General features: G+C 42.8%; 1 pseudogene; it reads right to left on the bottom strand.

The window, feature by feature from the left end:
• Nucleotides 1-3,101: 3,101 nt before the first annotated feature.
• Nucleotides 3,102-22,929, bottom strand: LOC115694265 (ankyrin repeat-containing protein BDA1-like; annotated as a pseudogene).
• Between the last annotated feature and the right edge of the window lie 307 nt (nucleotides 22,930-23,236).

Genomic DNA, 23,236 nt, shown 5'->3' with positions numbered 1-23,236 from the left:
TCGAGGAGCAATATGGTGATCCCATATAAATGAATGCCACTGAACCGGCAATCCTTTTCTTCTTATATGGTTCCAAGCTGTCGCCACCGAGAAGGTAGAGGATGGTTGAGGAGCCCAGATCAGCTCATCTTCAATGTCCTCCTGAAAAATAGGTGAAGGTTCCGTCCAGCTCAATATAGCATCCAGAGTAAGTGAATGTTGCCATACCGAGTCATAAAAGGCCCGAACAGTGGTGTCCCGGGGAATGCGAGACTGATAAATGTCCGTATCATTGAAGAGAAGGTGTAGGGGGCCTCTATCATGCCACCAATCAAACCACAAGGAGATTGAACGTCCATTACCAATTTTCCAGCGAAAAATAGTCCGAGCATAATCTCGCATATCATGAATTTTCTTCCACGTCCAGGAACAAAAGGTGGGCTTAGGCACAAGCCAGAAGTTAGAACTTTTATTTTGAGAAAAATCTAAAAAAAGTTCGATTTGCATTTAGTTGCGAAATACATGATTAGGGTTAGTTTAATCCATGCCTAATCACATCTCATTACCATTGAATATTGCAATATCATCACTTAGTTTTAGGGAGCGTGCATCATTTAATTTAAAGTATGTACACATTTAATTTTGGGCATAGCTCACGGGGGTCTTGTCCCGGGGCTTTATAATAAGGCAATGTAATATGTTTTGCCCAACTTCTATCGGGTTTTATTTACTGCATTTAATTTCAATATAATGGAATCATGTTTGTCATGCTTTTATCATGTTTATCTAGATGTTGGAATATATGATTGTTTGCTAAATTAGCATACCATGCGGGATCGCCTAGATGTGCGTGCCTAGGAATTAGTGTGCCATGCATGAAATATGTTTCAAATTAAAAGAAACTAGTACCGAAATGACGTTAGTTCGACATAGCGTAATCAATTCCCTAAATCCAAATCGCCTGTTCGGAAAAGTAAAGCGTACTCCCTCGTTTTACTTGACTTCTAGACTGCCTTTAATAGGTAAGTGTTGACTTCTAAAATAAAAACAAATTTTCATAATAAACTGAGAAACCAAATTGCAAGTTGCGACTGGATAGGGTTTGGAAGAATCCGCGGCAAGAATTAATGCCACCTTGCAAGAGAGACCGTTTGCACTCGCCGTTAATTCAACTCGACATAACATATCTATTATGTTCCGCCTCGGGAGGATCGCAATGCAGAGAAACAAGAGAAAGAGTAAAAGGAATGTCCGTACACATAGGGTTAATTCCCGTAGGATTAGTGCCACTATTTTACTTACCAGCTGCTGGTAGTCCTGTGTTAGGGTTAGCAGCTTTATTGGATAAAAGAAGATGGAGAGATCTTAGGGATCAACTAATACTACGATCTACGATCACAAGCCAAGTAAGCTCTTGGACCCGTAGAATGAAGCGCCAGACTAAACATTTAGCGTATCATATCAGGATAATTTATAGGTTGGTTAACACAACCCTGGAGTTAGGAACATCTCTAGACTAAGTAGTTGGAAGAATTTTTACAAAACTATAGACAATTCCATGTGCGAGAAATTAATCCTTTATATCTAACATGCCTAGGAGTTAAACAATGGAAGAACCTACAAGACTATCTAGGGCGATCAGTGCATCTCGAGCTTTTCGAAGGGTTAAGCAGAATTTTACCCTAATGCTAGGTGAACCATCAACATCCGCTAGACTCGAAAGATCACAATCCACTAGGGAATTTAGCATTCCTGAACCTCTTATAGCACCTGATAGTGCCTCAACAAACAGCACAAGAAAACCAAGAAGCGGTTGCATCTCAAAGATTTACAGACCGGAGAGAGCCTAAAAAAGAAGGATCATGGGATATAGACAGATATTCTAACTGTTTATGAGGCGGAGGATGTAAAATTAAGTTGCAAGATGTTGAGAAAACCTCCTAATAGATTTTGAAGTTGACAAAACTATCTATGTGTATTTTGAAAAGTCTGATAATTGCTTTTAAGAATTTTGTTTTCAGGAAATTATTCTTGAAAGAGAAGATATGGCAATCTTAATTTTATTCAAGTTCAGATTGTGGAATTATTTCAAGTTAAAGGGTTCAGACTTTATACGGATAAAGTAGTCCAGACTTTACACTAAAAATGAAATACTCAGACGTTATGAACAACCAATCGTGACAAAAATTTTGAATGGATTACCAAATGATATAAATCCAAATTTTGGCAAAAATTAAGAAAGCACATAACGGCAAGTGATTTGACTCGGATTTCACATGTAAAAAGAATTGATTGATTCAATCTGGAAATTTATTTTACAAATACAAAATATCATAAATTGATTGGCAATCAATCTCGAGGCAAGTTTCCTATTAAATGGAGAAGCTCTACTTATGGAAATCAAGACTTTGATTATATGGGTGACCAGATTCAGCGGGATTCAGACTTTGTCACTTAACGGCTACTCAATTCTTTTTATACAAATCTGTCCAAGGTGAAGATTGGAATATGATCCTCAGAAGACAGTCCAACGGCTAGATTAGAATTGGAGGAGTACAAAAGGAAACCAAGTGTCGAGAAGTAGATTAAGAGACGAAATTCAGAATCTACAATCCCAAAGTTTGAGCATACTCCAATCTTTGCTACTTGTCTTTCATGAGCTACAATCTGTGATCTTGAGAGAAATACTGAAACAATGATTAAGTGAGATAGTGTGACCTATTATTCACCAAATGTTATCACTCACATTTGTAATCTCTTGATTGATCATCTAGTCGAATCCCGCCAGTAGGCTGTCAGCGTGGAAGAGTGGATGTAGGCTTGATCTAAGCCGAACCACTATACGTCTTGTGTGCAGATTTTCTCATCCCTTAAAGCTCATTTTATTTATTACATTGCACACTTGCACAACTACTATAAAAACTGTTTTAAATCTGAACGTTATTCAAACTTTATTCTTGATATTTTACTTCCGTTTTAAACTGGCCAATAATTGCTTAAAATCACATATTCACTCCCCTCTAGGTGATCCTTGCTAGCCACTTCACAAGACTTATTACGAGGTCGGCATGCATACAACGTCCCTCAATCTTAATTAAACCGTGTCGTTCGTGCGGACTCGCTCATTTTCTCACCCATAGACTTACGAGCGCGATTATGACTGGCAACAATATCGAGAGACCGACGAAGAAGTAGTTGAAGAAAGTGTTGGGCGTGAAGGAGCCCATCGCAGTGTCATATGTCGTTATCAAGGCGCACAACGCTACTTGCAGCTCCATTTGCATCGGGAATCCCGATGTCAGAATGTAGATGATCCGGATGGAGGCAAAGAATCCGACTGAGTTGAGGATGAGGAAGTGGATGTATGAAACCGGGTTCTTTGTCGCCAAAACCGCCTGGCCGGCATTGTGCGATGGGGTCTGGTTGTTCATGGCACTGGTGCTACTGCTCGAGGATCCTGAATCGTCTGCCCGGCGGTTGAAGCACGACTTGATTGGTAGCGGTAGTGATAAGAGCAGCAACGATGAGCAAGACGTTCCGTATTTACCCAGGGGAGTCCCTTTCTTTCTTGTACTTGAAGCACTCTAACCATTGGGTACTCTCATCCTTGACCTTCAAGAAACTTATGCAACGGTCGGTCCAAGTTCTGCGTGATTGGTGATGTCTGTTTGATTGGTCTGTTGGGGGTTCTGGGTCTTCAGTCGCCACCACTACAGAAGGCAATCCCCTTGCCCTCGTGGCTCCAGATCGCGTGAGGATTTTGGTGATTTCTGCATCACCGGCTTCATTGTTAATGAGCAATTGGATGTCCGGAGGAGTTAGACCTGTTGGTGTTTGTTTGTAAAAGAAAAAAATAAGGCATTTTCCTTGTCTCAGGTAAGAAACAATGGAAAGTTTTGGTCTCTTATAAGTTAAAGTGTCATCTACTATCGTAAATGGAGAAAATGGGTGAGTGGGCTAGACCCCACAATACCCGCGTGCAGGTACGCGATTTCGTGCGATTATTAGGCGCACTTAGCACTTTGCACGCTTGCGCGCTGTGAACCAAAATAAGCCTTAATCAACAATTTATTATTTATTTTATTTTATTTTATTGACTTATGACTTTTCGGACATGAAGGGTTGTGTCCGAATGGCAGTTTTGACACACGAAGAATTGCGTCCGAATTGCAGTTTTTCGGACATGAAGGGTTGTGTCCGAATGGCGGTTTTCACACACGAAGGGTTATGTCCGAATTGCAATTTTTCGGACATGAATGGGTGTGTCCGTATTGGCAGTTTAGACATCAAGAGGTGTGTTCTATTTGTATTATATATTGGACAATTCTGTTCAATTTTTCAAAACAAAACTTCCTTCATTTTTTCGTCTTTCTTAAAAGAAAAAAATCGAGACAGCCATTTTTTCAATTGTTTTCGCAAAGAGTTTTAGGAGATTTACTGGAATTGCTATCCAGTATTCTCACCGTGACTTAGTTGTATCCTGAAGGGAATTTGCTAGTAACGTATAGCAATTTCGTGATGCAAATTGATCCTAAAAGAGAGTGATTACATGCCTCAAAGTCCAACTATATTTCGATTCCATTTCCTCCAATTTTTATCCAACAATTTTTTGGATCAATTCACACAACAATGGAGTCGGAATATATCAAAGTGATGAATCAGGATATGGTCAAGTTGGATCGGTTCGATGGCAACAACTTCGCACATTGGAAGGACAAAATGATGTTTCTGCTCACGGTCCTGAAGATCTCATATATACTAGATCCTAATTTGGCGCCTATGAAGATCTTGTTCCTACCACTGAAGGAGGACAACTAAATGCCGAAGAAGTGAGAGGGTGAACAAGGCAAAGAAGAAACGTGAAGAAGACGAACTACTCTGTCGCGGGCACATTCTGAATACTCTGTCTGATCGACTATACGATTTGTTCACTGTTGACACCTATTTTTAATTTGCCCAAAATTAATTGCGCAAAATTTAGGAGTTAATTTCGTTAATTCCTAAAACAAAAAATATTTCAATTTAAATGCATTGCATATAGAAATTAGGCATATGTGCATTAATAGGGCCTATTAGAGCATATTTTCTTAATTAATCTTTAAAAAAAAAAAAAAAAATCGAGTCGGGCCGGGTCGGGGCTGGGCCGACTCGGTCCTTTTCTTTTTTTTCTTCCTTTCCCCCGGCGTGGGCTCGGCCCACTTCTCTTCTTCTGTTTCTTCCCGCGCGAGCTGGGCCCGGCCCGGCCCAGCTCCCTTCTTCTTCCCCCTCGCCAGGCCGTCGTTCTCCTTCCCCCTGTTCTCCTCTGTCGCTGACGCAGAGGCGACGAGCGGCTGAGCGCGGCCGCCCCGTCCCCATTCGGCCAGAGCAGAATCGGAGCAGCACGCAACAGATTCTCCCCCCGTTTCCGGTTCTCTCTCTTTCTCTCTCTCTCTCTCTCTCTCTCTCTCTCTCTCTCTCTCTCTCTCTCTCCTTCTCCTCTCTGTCTCTCTGCACATTGAACGGCCCCCCTGCTCTGCACCGGCCTGCCATAGCCACGAAAGTCGTGGGGTGGCGTAGGCTGGTGCAGGCCATCGTCACGCCGACGCGGCCGGGCCCAGACTCGTTGTCGTCGGCTATGAAAGACAGAAAGAGAGAGAGAGAGGGGGTCGGCCATTTTGGGAAGAAAACACAGAGAGAGCGTGAGAGTGTGAGCCGGGAGAGACAGGGAGCCTCCGGCGGCCACCGCGCCTCAGCTTCAGCCATCCATCCCCGTCGCCGAGCCGACGGCGGCGACACAGAGAGCCAAAGAGCCTGGGTCGGCCAATTTTCGGGGTCAGCGAAGCAGTGAAAGAGAGAACAGAGAGAAAGAGAGCTGAGAATAGAGAGAGAGAAAGCAGGTCGGGAGTACGCCGGAGCGAACCATCAGCGTCGCCGTCGCCTTCAGACCCGCCGTAAGCCGCCCAGCCGCGCCGTCGACTGGTGAGCATCCCCGGGTCCCGATCACCTCTGTCCTCCCCTGTTTTTGCACGCGGTCCGGCCGGGACTCGCGCCGGCCGAGTCGCGCGATTCCCGGCCCATGCCGTCGCCGGTCCCAGTCCCCACTCACAGTCGAACGTCAGCCGCAGCCGTCGGAGCTGACCGTACCGCCGGAAGAGGTCGAAATCGGCTGATTTCCACCGCACACGCCCGTGTTCGACAAAATGCCTCAATGAGGCCGGTTTTGTCTCGTCGCCGGCCGGGCGAACGGCGGTCCGACGGCGGCTCGAGTGAGTGGCACGGCCAGAGAAGGTCTAGTCGGGCGATTTGGGGCGGGCCCGCTTTGGTCGGCCCGGCGGACAGCCAATTTTGGCCTCTCCGGCGCCCCCCTCCCCGCGGGTCCGTATGTTCGGGTCGGATTCGACCCTAATCAACAGATCCGACCCGGGTCAACGCCGGGTCGGATCCGTTGACTTCTGGGTCGGTTCCGACCGAGGCCGGATGCAACAGGCCAGGCCGGGTCAACGCCCGGGTTGGATCCGTTGACCCGGGTCGGTTCCGACCCGATCCGGATTGACCGATCCGACCCAGGTCAACGAATGGGTCGGATCCGTTGACTCGGGTCGGTTCCGACCTGATCCGGATTGACCGATCCGACCCGGGTCAACGACCGGGTCGGACTCGTTGACCCGGGTCGGTTCCGACCCGGATCCGACCCGACCCGGGTCGGTTTCGACCCGACCCGACCAGGGTTAATATTATATTATTATTTTATTTTATTTAAAAAAATTTAAAAAAAATAAAAAAATATTTTTTTAAAAAAAATTAAAAATTAAAATTTTTTTGTATTATTATTTTTTTCTTTTTCTTTTCGAAAAAAAAAAAATTAAATTTTTTTTATAAAAAAATTATGTTATATCTAAGTTTTTAATTTATTGCTGTATTATTATGCATATTATTGTCTTATTTAAATTGGACAAGCCTGAGATTGCGCGTTAATATTCTGCATGTTATTTTTATTATCGCCGTATTATTATGCATGTTTTTAATACAATCGCATGAGTTGTGTTTTGAATGTCATCTGACTTAGTTAAGGTTAGAACCTTAGGCTGCATGAATTGTTGTGTTCCTGACTGCTAATCGTTTCTGATTATGCACTCGCTTGATCACCTCACATGTTAGGAGGAAGGTCCTAAAATCAATCCAAATTGCCTGACAAATGTTTTCAGAAATGAACAGGGGTAAAATGGTACCGAAAGGGCATTAGTTATCCAACTAGTGTAACCAAGTCCCCGAATTCAGTTAATCTCTGGTTCGTAGGAATAGGGTGATTCTCCCATCACCCTATTTGGGTTTCTAATCGGCCCACCCCAAATCGATTAGTGGCGACTCCTTGATGTAAACCACTTGCATGTTAAACACTTAAACCCTAAGTCGCGATATGGTATGGGCTTGGGAGAGCCCGAGTTAAGTCCTGAACCTAGACTTAGCACGTACCAGGCGAGCCCCCCTTTTTTGCATGTTGTTTTAAAAAGGGGCTCGGGAGTTCGGTCGCGACAGACTGGCGACTCCGCTGGGGACTTGTTTTTTTAAAAAAGTGGACTTAGGCCAAAAATTTTATCCTGTTCAAAATGATTTTTGTTTGGCAGCAAGGACTCTAGGTATGAACCTGACATTAAGGTGTTATTTGTTCTTGCAGGTTCAAATTGATTGTTTATAATTTGTTGTGCATGCTTTAATGATTTAGCATTACACCGTTGCATACACAACCACGCTGCCGGACCTGGGCCGCGATAGGGCATGTTAGGATGGTGTTAAGAAAGATACGACCTCGAACGCGAGCCCGCGATGTAGAGGTTGCCTTTCTTTTCCCCGAAATTTATTTCTAAAAATCGTAAAGAAGTATCTTTAGCCGCTATTCGCGTGACTATAAGATATTCCTTTCGATTTGGCTGAGGTTAAAGGACTTGACACCAACGCGAGACTGCGACGGTCAGGCACCCTTTTAACTTCATGTTGCTGCGCCAGTCTAGATAGAAATCGAACCTCACTCTTCATGTGCATGTTGTTGCGATTGCCATGGTTCAAGGAAAGGTATATATTCTATCCCTTCTCATTTTTTCATATATACGGCCTACTTATTCAATTGATTTATTACTGTTAGGCCACCCGTTGATTGCATTCTACATACGATGGGAGGAGCTGATATCCAATCCGTCCCCGCTCCTAAGAAAGAGTTTCTAGCATGGTGGGACCGACGAGATGAGGGATACGCTTATTGCAGAACTTATCCGTGAAAATAAGCGGCTCCGAGAGACTGTAGCTTCCCCATCGTTTATAGAATGGGCATCCGGGAATGGCGTCATTTTTGTTAAAAACCCTGTCTTTTTATATTTCCCTGTATTTATGTTTGGGGGTTTTGGTTATCTCCTGTAAAAATGTTTATGGGTTGTACAAATGTTAATATAATTCGGGCCGTTTTTTATGCTTTAAATAAAATTTTTTGCCCCTTTATGACACCATCGCGGCCTTCGGCCCAGTGGTATCCGGGGATGTAGCGTCACGGTCCGAGGCGACCGGGGTACGAACCCCGGGGACGCCGTTTGTAATGTTAATATAAATAAAAACCTTTTTTGCTTCCCTTATTTTTTTTGCAAATAAAGAAAATACGTGATAGACAGATGCAATACTAGCCTCAGTCATGGACTGATCATTTATGAGATTTTATACTCATTCGTTGCCATTTTTTTAATAGGTAATTACGAATTATACTAACCCGCCAAGTAAAAATGGCTGAAAAAGACATGACAACTCGTGTGGCGGACATGGAGACCGAAATGAAGCAAGTCTTCGCATTTCTTCGACAACTCTCAAAACAAGTGGAACATCTGTCAGTCCGCTTAGACCAACTCACCATGACTCCGCTTTGCTATCCAAGACCAGGGATGATAATTCAAATGGAGCCCTTCAGTGTCAACCAAAAGGGTAAAGACGTCATAGCTGACAATGTCCACGAGTCCCCTGATCCTAAGGAATTGAGCACTCTATGCCCAAAGTTTATGCAACATGAACAATGCAAACCCAGTATCCCTCCATCACAAAAGCGAAACAACCGGAGACAGTTCACTCCCCTCCCAGGACCTCCGTCTCAGATGCTGGCAATACTCCGGAAGAAAGGGCTGCTCTCCACCGAACCAAAGCGACCTAATCCCGAGAGCTTTTCAAACTACAATCCGTCTAAAAAATGTGATTATCACATGGGCGAGGTGGGACATTCAACGATGGGTGCTATACTCTTTTAAGCACCGAATTCAAAACCTCGCTGGATACCAAGACTTTCTCATTCGAGACCAAGGTGAAGTGGAATGGGCGCAAGCCCGCTTAGTAGAACTCCTCTCATCCTTTTGCATGAATCCCCCGGAAAAGGGGCTATCCTTGCATTTTGTTTTTTGTAGTCATTTCTTGGAAGAAATGTCTTTTTGAATTCACCCTCTTTTGAGGTTGTAAATCCATGTATTGTAAATAAATAATGTTTTGAGGGCCTGAGGAAGTATCCCAAACCGGCCCGTTGATGATATCCAGCCACGAAAAGGAAAGTGTTCTGAGGCCCGGGCTTCCTCATGTTTCCTCGTTTCTAAACTTTTGAAAATAAAACAAACGTTTTATCATTTTTCAAAAGGGCAAAAAAAGAATAGTGGTGAAAAAGCATGCATGCTCATAGCCCTGTTTGTCTTTCTAACTCACTTACTTCGTGTCTCAGAGCATACTCCTTTTTGATTTATTATTACGAAAGGGACATTTGGAAATGACACAAACTGAAGAGCACATCAGACCCTAGTGATGCTAGCGGACCAACTCATCTGATAAGGGCAGTCTGAGCGAAGATCATCCAATCTTCAAATAAAGCATGGGGCAAATCTCATTATTACCAATGGGTGATATCAGCCCCAGAGAGTCAAAGAGAATGCTGAGCATTCCTTGACTCCATGATGAGCGAAACATCATTTCGTACAAAAGTCGGGGGCAGATCGAGAAAAGATTACCCCTTTTGAAAGAAAAAGGTATGTCTTATTCCTAAACAAATTTTGGAAATGACATTCATCCCTTTTCTTTTGCAGATAAATGAACCGGGGAACATGCTAGACTCTGACGTGCTAGCGAGCCAGACAGAGCACCAATGTTGGAATCTCTCGAATGAAACATGCAAAGAAGTGCTTAATTGGGAGAGCAGACTAGGGGGCATGCGATCTCCCAGTCCATATAAAAGGGTGTATTTCGTTCCTAAAGTTCATCCACTTTAGCATAGAAATGACATATCTTTTCCTTTTACATAGGACAAAATTGAGTAAAGAACACTCATGGTACAAGCAATTGGAAAGGACTTTGCATATGACAAAATGGCGTCAAGGCAGATCCTGACAACCACAGAAGTCTCGATGGTAGTCATGCCCATGTTCGTCAAAGACCTTTAAAGTAGAGATTAGCTTTGCCGCGAAGATCCCCATGCAAGCAATTGCACATACCCTCGGCATGTCGGGAATCATATGATTCCCGAGAAACTCCCCGACGTACCGGAGCCGCATTGACACAGCATCCGCTGACAATAGAACCCTCTATTCGGGAGCACCCCTAATTATAGAGGATTTCACTCGAGCTTCGAGACCGAGAATATGGAGGAGCAGACTGAAACAGAGAAGGCTGAACAAAGTAAAGAGAAAAAAAGACTCTGCTAGCTTTGAAGGCAAAATGGAAGAAGGGTAATTTGTATTGTTCTCAATTTACCCTCAATCATCTCATTTCTAACATAAGCTCCTGTTTTTGTCAGAAGGGAATTATCAACATCCAAGAAAACTCAAGGAGTTGTCAATTTAATTTCAAATGAGGGGAATCACGAAGGGTAATGTTGTATCGTTCCCAATTCCTGTTCCTCAAAGAGCCATTCATTAACATGGTCTTTATTATTACCTGGCAGGTTTGTCTCGCCGCCATTGCAGCACAGGTAAGTATCTCTTTCCCTAAAAACTCTTCTCATAAGAGTAGAACGAAACAAAGGAAGAGGAAACATGTTAAAGCAAACAAATGCTTAAACCTTCCCCCAAGTGCATTGCATGTCTTTTGGAAGGAATTTTGCATGGTAATTTTACCTGTTTAACTCACCAATTCCCTGTGAAAATTTTGACAATTCGACGAATGGTGTCGAACTACTCCGAGGTATTAAACGAGGTGTGTCAGGATGATGAGAGGCAATCCTTAGCCTATACACATTCTCAAGTACCAAACCCATGTAAGATGAGCGAAAATGTTCCACTTCTACAAGGTAAAGGGGTTTCTCGCATAAGGTACGGTAGCCAAAATGACGAGAGGCAGTTCATTTCTTTGCCCCATACACTACCATTAATCCTTTGCTTGACCATTTGAGCCCATACACTTGGAGGTTCTTTTTAAATCACCCCTGTCAAGAACCACCCCACATTGGGGCAGCTTGAGGTAAATCAGTATCACAGGGAGAATTCAAATTCAAAAGGAGCAAGAAGAGCATCCCTCCCTTTCAATCACCGCTCCCGTGGCTTCGGCCTCGTTGTCTTTCACGGATCCGGTGGTCCTCGACAGAGTCTTCCAAGACAAGCACACCATCGACGGCCGGACAGTCGAGGCTAAGAGGGCTTTGTCAAGAGAGAAGCAACAAACTAAAGCTTGTCCAAAATGCCAACATCTTATTGATAACAGTGATGAGCAAGACAAGAAGGATGATGAGTTTGTAATATCTAAAATTTTCTATGATCATCAGCTGCAGCAGCTCACACAAGGTGAAAAGATGAATAGAAATTTTCTTGCTCTCATTTGCATTAATTTTGAGTGTTATTATTGCAGGTGAACTCTCACGATAATTTGAGTGCCCTAAGATGACGAAGAGCAGTTCTTCTTCTATCCCATACACTTATATCCCTTGCTAGCCCAATTGAGCCGGCGATTTCATTTCGTACCAACCCAGTTGGTGATCATCCCCTACACCGGGGCAAGGCAAAAGTCACCACAACTTGAGCATCAGGGTCCAAAGTACCGAATCAAGATGAAGACTCCAAGAGCCTAATAACATTATCTGCTCAAACTTGTTTAGGCTAGTCCTGACAACACCAAAAGAGCAGCAATAAAATGCTAAAAACTAGGGGCATGAAAAAGCAGTGTGCCTGGTAAAAGCAAGGCCAATGCCCATGAATAAAAAACAAAGAAAAAGAAAAAGGAGAAGAAGAAAAACGATGAAAAGACGACCCCAAAGGGTTAAACTTAAGTTCTTCTTCGATACAAATTCCTACTTTAGGAACTCTGTCTTGACAAAGATCTATCACATGATAGATGAAGACGAAACTACTCTTGAGAAAGCAATTGGAACAGAGATAGAATGGTATCCAGGAAAATGCTTGACGCATAAGCTCCTCAAGAAAATGTTGTCAAAGATGCTAAAACACGGGATTATCCAGGGAGTTGTCCAAGAGGATCCTGATGATGAAGAAAAAGACAGGTGATAATGCCAAGATGATCACCAACTCTCACCCTTACACACACATTTTTGAGCCTAACGATCCTTTCGTTTCTCAACCTGTGAACCGAGCCCACGTTACGTCCCTCATGAAGTCTCTTCTGACTAGGACACTTGAATTAACGTGAAATTTCAAATGTTTATAAACAACGCTCGAGGAAGTGCGAGCAAGACTATTTCTATCTCGTTTTGCAGGGTTCTTGACTTGTAAACCCGGAGATGATTGCAGAATATTTTCTTTCATGACCTTGACTTGGACAGTCACCTTCATTAAGCCATTGACCAAGCCTACATTACGACCTTGAAGAAGACCTCTCAGATTGGCAGCGTCGTACCGCTTGCGAGAAAACTCAGACCCTTGCGGATGTGATAACGGTCAGATTGAGTGTTTTCGATGTTCCCGCATTAATGGACGGGACGAATAGCCCTTTTTAATGAGAGCGAGTGGAAAGTCCTTTCTGACTGAGCATCCCTCGTTCAGCATCTCGAGAAGTCCACATCCCAAGCGAAAATTGTCTTGATTGACCCTCGGTGGATGTTTGGTGATGCAAACATGGCAAAATCATCATGCATGAACTTTCAAATACACATTCTGGGATAGCCTAGCTTGTCTATCCTTGATGAATGCATGCATGTTTGCGCTAACTCTCTTTGACAGGTAAAATATCTTCAAAGACTCAAAGAACATATGCCCTTTGGAGCGTCTCCAAAGATGTTACAAAAAATTTCTTCTGTTCCCCAAGCGGAATTGACACAGCATGCTTTTGCAGCTCAAAGTTCTAATCCTTAGTGATAGAACACGAAAATTCGGGCGCTGGAGAAGCCCTCATTATCATTCCAAGAGAGATGCCCTGAAAAAGATCGGGTATTCAGCAGATGATATATCAAACCTCCGGGTAAGAAATCCCAGGTATTTCATCAGATTTCTTTTCAAACTACCCAAAAGGTAAATTGGGTGTTTCTTTGAAAAAGAAAAGCATCTTGACTAGCTGGTCAAGATATTTCATACGATATTCAAGAATAACCTCAGTTGTTTATTTCTCTGATGAATATGTATGTCTTTGCACAAAAAACTTGTCTGACAGGAGACACGCCCTTAAGAGGCAGGAACGTGCCCAGGTAAGTACATTTTACCCATGCCCGATTCCAGAAATCCATGTACCTACGATTGTTATGGTACCCTTTGAACATCGGATTGACCCCTTTGTTCACCCTCTGAACATCGGAGTGACCCCGTTGTTCACCAATTGAACATCGGATTGACCCCGTTGTTCACCCTCTGAACATCGGAGTGACCCCGTTGTTCACCAACTGAACATCGGATTGACCCCGTTGTTCACCCTCTGAACATCGGATTGACCCCGTTGTTCACCCTCCTGAGCATGGGACTGACCCCCATGTTCACATCAAATCCTCGGGCGAGGACCCCCAGGTGCTCATCGTTTGAGCATTTTCAAGCCCTGCTGGCGAGGACCCATCAGGCAAACCAATAAATCCTCGGGCGAGGACCCCCAGGTGCTCATCGTTTGAGCCTTTTCAAGACCTGCTGGCGAGGACCCACCAGGCAAACCGTCAAACCCTCGGGCGACGACCCCCAGGTACTTTGACAAACAAAATCCAGTCAGTCAAGGCGACCGAAGAAAGGTTCGGGTCCTAGACAGACCAAACAAAATCCAGTCAGTCAAGGCGACCGAAGAAAGGTTCGGGTCCTAGACAGACGATTTCCCCAGTCAAGGCGACCGAAGAAAGGTTCGGGTCCTAGACAAACCATTTTTCCGTCAAGGCGACCGAAGACAGGTTCGGGTCCTCGACACACAATATCAACCATCTGGAATTACTCTACCCTTCGGCAAGGTAAGTAGCCCCAGGTATGTTTTTATTTGCTTTAGCACGCATCATCTTATCGCATCATAAAAAATGGGACTCCGGTCTCGCCAAAAATAACATTCATTGAACATGCATGGGCCAAATTTAGGTGCCATTTTATCTTTGAACGTAACCTCTGCGAGCCCAATCTCTGCGAGCTCACCTTCAAAGAGGGGCAGCTGTTGACACCTATTTTTAATTTGCCCAAAATTAATTGCGCAAAATTTAGGAGTTAATTTCGTTAATTCCTAAAACAAAAAATATTTCAATTTAAATGCATTGCATATAGAAATTAGGCATATGTGCATTAATAGGGCCTATTAGAGCATATTTTCTTAATTAATCTTTAAAAAAAAAAAAAAAAAAGTCGGGCCGGTCCAATTTGGGCCGACCCTACCCTTTCTTTTTTTCTTCCTTTCCCCGGCGTGGCTCGGCCCACTTCTTTTCTTCTGTTTCTTCCCGCGCGAGCTGGGCCCGGCCCGGCCCAGCTCCCTTCTTCTTCCCCCTCACCAGGCCGTCGTTCTCCTTCCCCCTGTTCTCCTCTGTCGCTGACGCAGAGGCGACGAGCGGCTGAGCGCGGCCGCCCCGTCCCCATCCGGCCAGAGCAGAATCGGAGCAGCACGCCACAGGGACTGGCCATTAAGGCCAGTCCCTTCTCCCCCCATTTCCGGTTCTCTCTCTTTCTCTCTCTCTCTCTCTCTCTCTCTCTCTCTCTCTCTCTCTCTCTCTCTCCTTCTCCTCTCTGTCTCTCTGCACATTGAACGGCCCCCCTGCTCTGCACCGGCCTGCCATAGCCACGAAAGTCGTGGGGTGGCGTAGGCCGGTGCGGGTCCATCGTCACGCCCAGACGCGGCCGGCCCAGGACTGGACTCGTCGTCGTCGGCTATGAAAGACAGAAGAGAGAGAGAGAGAGGTCGGCCATTTTGGGAAGAAAACACACACAGAGCGTGAGAGCGTGAGCCGGGAGAGACAGGGAGCCTCCGGCGGCCACCGCGCCTCAGCTTCAGCCATCCATCCCCGCCGCCGAGCCGACGGCGGCGACACAGAGAGCCAAAGAGCCTGGGTCGGCCAATTTTCGGGGTCAGCGAAGCAGTGAAAGAGAGAACAGAGAGAAAGAGAGCTGAGAATAGAGAGAGAGAAAGCAGGTCGGGAGTACGCCAGAGCGAACCATCAGCGTCGCTGTCGCCTTCAGACCCGCCGTAAGCCGCCCAGCCGCGCCGTCGACCGGTGAGCATCCCCAGGTCCCGATCACCTCTGTCCTCCCCTGTTTTTGCACGCGGTCCGGCCGGGACTCGCGCCGGCCGAGTCGCGCGATTCCCGGCCCATGCCGTCGCCGGTCCGGTCCCCTACTCGCGATCCGAGCGTCGGCCCGCGGCCGTCGGAGCCGGACCGTACCGCGGAGGAGGTCGAAATCGGGCGTGATTTCCACCGCGCCGCCCACGGTGTTCGACAAAATGCCTCGAATGAGGCCGGTTTTGTCTCGTCGCCGGCCGGCGACAGCGATCCGGCTCAGGCTCGTGAAGTGAGTGGCACAGCCCACGGAAAGGTCCTAGTCGGGCGATTTGGGGGCGCTGCGCTGAGTCAGCCGGCGGGCACGGCCAATTTGGCCTTCTCCTCGGCGCCTTCTCCGGTCATGGCTCCGTATGTTCGGGTCGGATTCGACCCGAATCAACAGATCCGACCCGGATTAACAGAGCCGACCCTGGTCAACGCCCGGGTTGGATCCGTTGACCCGGGTCGGTTCCGACCCGATCCGGATTGACCGATCCGACCCGGGTCAACGACCGGGTCGGATCCGTTGACCCGGGTCGGTTCCGACCCGATCCGGATTGACCGATCCGACCCGGATCCGACCCGACCCGGTTAATATTATATTATTATGTTATTTTATTTATAAAAAAATTTAAAAAAAATAAAAAAAATATTTTTTTAAAAAAAAATTTAAAATTAAAATTTTTTTGTATTATTATTTTTTTCTTTTTCTTTTCGAAAAAAAAAAATTAAAATTTTTTTTAATAAAAAAATTATGTTATATCTAAGTTTTTAATTTATTGCTGTATTATTATGCATATTATTGTCTTATTTAAATTGGACAAGCCTGAGATTGCGCGTTAATATTCTGCATGTTATTTTTATTATCGCCGTATTATTATGCATGTTTTTAATACAATCGCATGAGTTGTGTTTTGAATGTCATCTGACTTAGTTAAGGTTAGAACCTTAGGCTGCATGAATTGTTGTGTTCCTGACTGCTAATCGTTTCTGATTATGCACTCGCTTGATCACCTCACATGTTAGGAGGAAGGTCCTAAAATCAATCCAAATTGCCTGACAAATGTTTTCAGAAATGAACAAGGTAAAATGGTACCGAAAGGGCATTAGTTATCCAACTAGTGTAACCAAGTCCCCGAATTCAGTTAATCTCTGGTTCGTAGGAATAGGGTGATTCTCCCATCACCCTATTTGGGTTTCTAATCGGCCCACCCCAAATCGATTAGTGGCGACTCCTTGATGTAAACCACTTGCATGTTAAACACTTAAACCCTAAGTCGCGATATGGTATGGGCTTGGGAGAGCCCGAGTTAAGTCCTGAACCTAGACTTAGCACGTACCAGGCGAGCCCCCCTTTTTTGCATGTTGTTTTAAAAAGGGGCTCGGGAGTTCGGTCGCGACATTCACGGAAATGAAGTCTACTAGGGAAATTTGGAATGCACTCGAATTCAAGTACAAAGCAAAGGAACAAGGTACTAATAAATATCTGATCGCTAAGTACTTTGATTTCAAATTCATTGACACTAAACCCCTTATGGAGCAAGTCCATGAACTACAAGTTCTAGTAAACAAAATTTGTGCTCTCAAAATCAACATACCATAAGCATTTCAAGTTAGAGCAATTATTGCTCAATTGCCTTCGAGTTGGAAGGACAATGGGAAAAGGCTAATGCACAAGACAGAGGAAACAACTTTGGTTCAACTCTAGAAACATCTTCGCATTGAGGAAGAATCACGCTTGCGTGAAAATTTTGGATTGTGTGAGACCAAAGTGAATGTCCTGACAAGTAATGGATTTCAGTCCAAAAATCACCCGAACTTGAAACACGAGAGAGCAGAATTTTAAGAAGGCACAAAAGAAGAGAAGGGTGGTTGTTTCGTTTGCGGCAAAGTGGGGCATTTTGCAAGGGACTGTAGACACCGCAAGAACAACACTTCCAAAGAGAAGAATACACCAACATTAAATGTGAAGGCAGATGCTAATGCGGTTGAAGAAAATTTTGTCGCCATGGTTACAAACATGTTTTCGAACGTAGATATTTTTGAGAAATTTAATGATACCGCGGCCACGATTACTGAAATCAACAATGCTTCTGTCCAAATGGGTTGGTGGCTAGATTCTGGAGCAACACTCCATGTGTGCAATGATAAGTCCGTGTTCAAGCATTGGGATGAGGCTGTGGATGCTCATTTTCAAGAGGTCCTAATGGCAAACGACAGTCTTACAAAGGTCAATGGCAAAGGCTCCGTGGAGTTACACTTCAGTTTTGGAAAGAAGGTTACTCTTCTTAACATGTTGTATGTACCAGAAATTAGGAAGAATTTAATTTCTGTTGGTCTACTATGTAAGAGGGGATTTTGGGTACTGTTTGAGTTCGACAAGGTTATCCTGTCGAAGAACGGGCTATTTGTGGGATGGGTTATCCCGCTGATGGCATATATCAACTAAGTATAAATAATAAGATTTAATCTTTTGTTTATACTGTTGACTCTTCAATTTTATGGCATAGTAGATTAGCGCATTTAAATTTTTGCTATTTAAAGAATATGAAAAAATTAGACTTGATCAATTTTAATGGCGAATTAGATAAATGTGAAATTTGTTCTAAGTCTAAATTAACAAAGAGGCCTTTTTCGAGTACAAAAAGAAATTTGAATTTGTTGGACTTGGTGCATTGCGATATATGCGAATTCAATGGAATGTTAAATCGTGGTGGTAGAAGGTATTTTATTACCTTTGTTGATGATTGCAGTAGGTATTTATATGTTTATCTCCTAAAATCGAAAGATGAAGCATTTACCATGTTTAAGAAATACAAGGCTGAAGTAGAAAATCAATTGGAAAGGAAAATTAAAGTTTTACGTTTGGATAGAGGTGGTGAATATTTCTTAAATGAATTTTCATCATTTTGTGAAGAACATTGTATTATTCAACAAATTCCAGCATCATACACTCCACAACAGAATGGTTTGGCTGAAAGGAAAAATAGATCTCTTGGAGAAATGGTTAATTGTATGCTTTCTAATTCAAAGCTATCAATTAATTTATGGGGTGAAGCATTACTTTCTACATGTCATATTCATAATAGGATACAATCCAAGAAGAATAACGTAAGTCCATATGAATTGTGGAAGGGTAGAAAACCAAACTTGTTATATCTTAAAGTGTGGTGGTGTTTGGCTTATTACCAAGTACTGGACCCCAAAAGAACAAAACTTGGTCATAGAGCTATTAAAAGTGTTTTCCTTGGATATGCTGAAAATGGTAAAGCTTATAGACTTCTTGATTTAGAGTCAAATGTCATAGTAGAATCAAGAGATGTTGAATTCTTTGAGAATAAGTGTTCTAAGGACTATGAAATTATTGAAAATAATAATTCAAGACCTATAGAAATACTAGTAGATTCTCATGAGAAGATTAAAAAATGATTCGAAAGACATGACTGAACCAAGGAGAAGCACTAGAGCAAGAAAATTGAAAGATTTAGGTCCTGACTTTGTTACTCATGTTTTCCTTATTGGAGGAGACAGAAATAATAACGTGGTAAATAAATAACCCTTATTATTAAACGTAGAAGGCGATCCTAAAAGTTTTGGTGAAGCAATGTCTTCTGGAGATGCTTCTTTTTGGAAAGAAGCTATAAATGACGAAATGGATTTGATTATGTCCAATAATACTTCGGTATTAGCTGATTTACCAAAAGGATCGAATCCTATTAGGTGCAAATGGGTTTTCAGAAGAAAATATAATTTTGATGGTACTATCCAAGCTTTTAAGGCTAGGTTAGTGGTCAAAGGGTTTAGGCAAAAGGAATGAATGTATTATTTTGACATGTATGCTCCTGTAGCACGTATAACATCTATTCAAATTCTATTTGCCTTAGCATCCATTTATAATCTTTACGTTCATCAAATGGACGTAAAAACTGCTTTCTTAAATGGAGATTTAAATGAGGAAATTTATATGGAACAACCAAAGGGTTTTGTACTTCCTTGGAATGAAAAGAAAGTGTGTAAATTAATTAAATCTCTTTATGGGCTTAAGCAAGCTCTAAAGCAGTGGCATGAGAAATTTGATTCAGTCATACTGTCCAATGGTTTCAAACATAATAGTGCTGATAAGTGTATTTACTCTAAGTTCACTAAAGACTATGGGGTCTTGGTTTGCTTATATGTTGATGATATGCTTATTTTTGGAACCAATATGACTGGAGTTAATGAGACTAAGAAGTATCTAACATCGAATTTTAAAATGAAAGATTTGGGTAAAGTAGATACTATATTGGGCATTAAAGTTAAAAATCATAGTGGGGGTTATTCTTTGAGCTAACGAGATTACATTGAAAAATGTTAAATAAATTTCAGCATCTTGGTTTCAAAGGAATGAGTACTCCACTTGATCCCAATGTGAAATTAAATTATAATTATGGTAGAGCAGAAGCACAACTTAAATATGCTAGTGCTATAGGGTCTTTAATGTATGCGATGCATTGTACTAGACCTGATATTGCATTTTCCGTGTGTAAGTTGAGTAGATACACTAGTAATCCAAGTATAGAACATTGGAATGCTATTACCAGAATTTTTTGCTATCTTAAGACACCAAAAAATTTGGAATTGTTCTATAATAATTATCCGACTGTACTAGAAGGATACACCGATACTAGTTGGATTACAAGCGTAGGAGATAAATATTCCACTTTTGGATGGATTTTCACATTAGGAGGATGTACTGTATCTTTGGCGAGGAAGAAACAAACTTGTATATCTCACTTAACGATGGAATATGAATTTATTGGTTTAGCAGTAGTTGTGAAAGAGACCGAGTGGATTAGGAATTTGTCATTGGACATCAAATTGTGGCCTAGTCCTATGCCTCCTATTTCTGTCCATTGTGATTGTGAGGCTACTTTGGCAAGAGCTTATAGTAGCACTTATGATGGTAAGTCTAGGCATATTAGCCCAAGGCATGAGTACGTGAGACAATTGATTTAGGATGGTATCATAACAATTGTCTACATGAGGTCAAGCAAAAATCTGGTTGACCCTTTTACAAATGCACTACCAAGAGAGGTAGTAAAAATGAGCTCAAAAGAAATGGGGTTGAAACCATTTAATTAAAATCACCAGTAATGGTAACCCGACCAAATTTTAGCACATCACTAGTTATATGATTTAATGGGTAAGACCAAGTTACTGAAAGTGATTGTATGATACTGACATAGCCCCGACATGAAAAGTCAGTATCGTCTGTTACATTTTAAAGGTTGAATTATATTCTTAATGAAGTATAATAAATTAATGTATCGTGTTCATTAGTAACAAAAATACGTGATAGATACTTTATCTATATGAGCTTAGAGGTGGTGTTGCTTCTTACGAAAGTTAGGGTTGCTTTCAAGAGAGCTCATGAAAAGGTACAAGCACAAGGCCATAACAGTGCTAAGTAAATTATAAACTTCTTGTTGAGACAAGAGGTTAGTATATGTGCAGTATGTCCGATTCTATTACTAAAAGTACCAAATTTAAAGCCAGCAGCTACTTGTGACTTTGATAGAGTTTTGAAATACTTGCACTAAATGAATGTTTAACTTGAAAGAGACCTTCATGTATGTATATTGATCTCAAGGAAATTTGGCTGTATCTTATTTTTTAAAAAAAATTTAATTATTTGTTTTACAAACAAAGTGGTGGATTACTGGTGTTTGTTTGTAAAACAAACAAATAAGGTATTTTCCTTGTCCCGCATAGGAAAGAAAGGAAAGTTTTGGTCTCTTTATAAGTTAAAGTGTTATCTACTATTGTAAATGGAGAAAATGGGTGAGTGGGCTAGACCCCACAACACCCGTGTGGGGGTGCCGCGGACCAAAATAAGCCTTAATCAACAATTTATTTATGTTATTTTTTTGACTTATGACTTTTCGGACATGAAGGGTTTTGTCCAAATGGCAGTTTTCACACACGAAGAGTTGTGTTTGAATTGCCATTTTTCGGACATGAAGGGTTGTGTCTGAATGGCGGTTTTCACACACGAAAGGTTATGTCCGAATTGCAATATTTCGGACATGAATGGGTGTGTTCGTATTGACAGTTTAGACACAAAGAGGTGTGTTCTATTTGTATTATATATTGGACAATTCTGTTCAATTTTTCAAAAACAAAACTTCCTTCACTTTTTCGTCTTCCATAAAAGGAAAAAATGAGACAACCATTTTTTTTTCAATTGTTTTCGTAGAGAGTTTTAGGAGATTAAATGATATTGCTATCTAGTATTTTCACAGTGACTTTGTTGTATCCTGAAGGGAATTTGCCAGTAACCTATAGCAGCTTCGTGGGGCAAATTGATCCTAAAAGAGAGTGATTACACACCACAAAGTCCAATTACATTGCGATTCTAATTCCTCCAACCTTTTGTTCAACAAGACCAGCCTCGTTTCTAGCATTCACTTCGATCGGATCTTTGTCAATTGCATCGCCCGGGAGCAGGAACTCGACTACCCGTTCAATTCAAGAACATATTTCATTTATCATCCAACATTTTCGTTGCGCGATTTCGCTTGACAGTTTAGCGGAAACATGCATTCAATCCTCATATATCTACAATTTGCCTCGAGTACCACACTAACATGAACCACTGTCAGAACAAAGAACAAATATTCCTAAATTCCATTTGCTTCACCTGTGAAGAACAGAGAAGAGGAACCAATATGACGAAACGAAACGGGTCAAAAGAACTGGGCACTTGCCTCGTATTGCTTTCTAGCCACCGCAAGGTGCAAGATCTGGTTCCCTTGCGCGTTCCGCCAATTCAAGACATGCTCTTTGTTCGACTGCTTCGGCTGCTGTATCAGCAACTTCAACGCCTCAAACCGGCTGTTCTTCAGAGCGAGGTGGAGCGTGCTCTCCCTCCGAGCTGTCACTTCCTCAACGGAATCGGGACAAGCCGAGACCAGTTCCTTCAGGACTTCGTTCCTCCCCTTGATGACTGAATAATGCAGAGGAATCCTTTCCTCTCTCCCCTTCACAAGGAACAGGCGATTGCCCACTTTCAGAAGCTCCTGAACAATATCCACATTGCCTCTCGCCGCGGCGATGTGCAGAGGGCTGAAACCATTTTGGTTCAGCTCGTCGGCAAACTCCGTCTTCAGTTTGAGGACTTCACTGACGATATTCACGTGGCCAGCCATCGAGGCAACATGTAGAGGGTTGTCTCCGTTGACGAGAGATGCTGCATTGAGGATGAGGTCGTTTTCTCTGACCAAGGAGTACAATTGATCGACATTCCCTGTGTGGGATGCGTCAAGCAACCTATGATCCATGTTTCGTGATGCTTCTTTGGGTGTCAAATGAACGGGAAAGACAATTAGCACGATTGATGATTCTTATGTTGGACAATTTATCTTCTACTACTTGTTAATGTATTTGAGTATGAAAAGAACATTCAAACTGAACTCTATTACACACTAGGAAAATGACAGTTGGACCAATCTCGATGAGGTTTAGTCGGAGGAAGTATACACCATAGGATATATATCACGAGGTTATCACCGACTCTTGGTTTTCACTTGCTTGTAAAGAGTTTGCTTTTTCCTGCCCAGGATGTATCCTGGTTCAAAACTAGAATAC

Source organism: Syzygium oleosum, unplaced genomic scaffold, assembly GCF_021117445.2.
Source record: "Syzygium oleosum isolate NSW1041296 unplaced genomic scaffold, Sole_v2.1 Sole_v2.39, whole genome shotgun sequence".
NCBI classification, from domain to species: domain Eukaryota; kingdom Viridiplantae; phylum Streptophyta; class Magnoliopsida; order Myrtales; family Myrtaceae; genus Syzygium; species Syzygium oleosum.
Note: the sequence above shows the minus strand (reverse complement) of the source record. Positions and strands in the feature narration are given on the sequence as shown.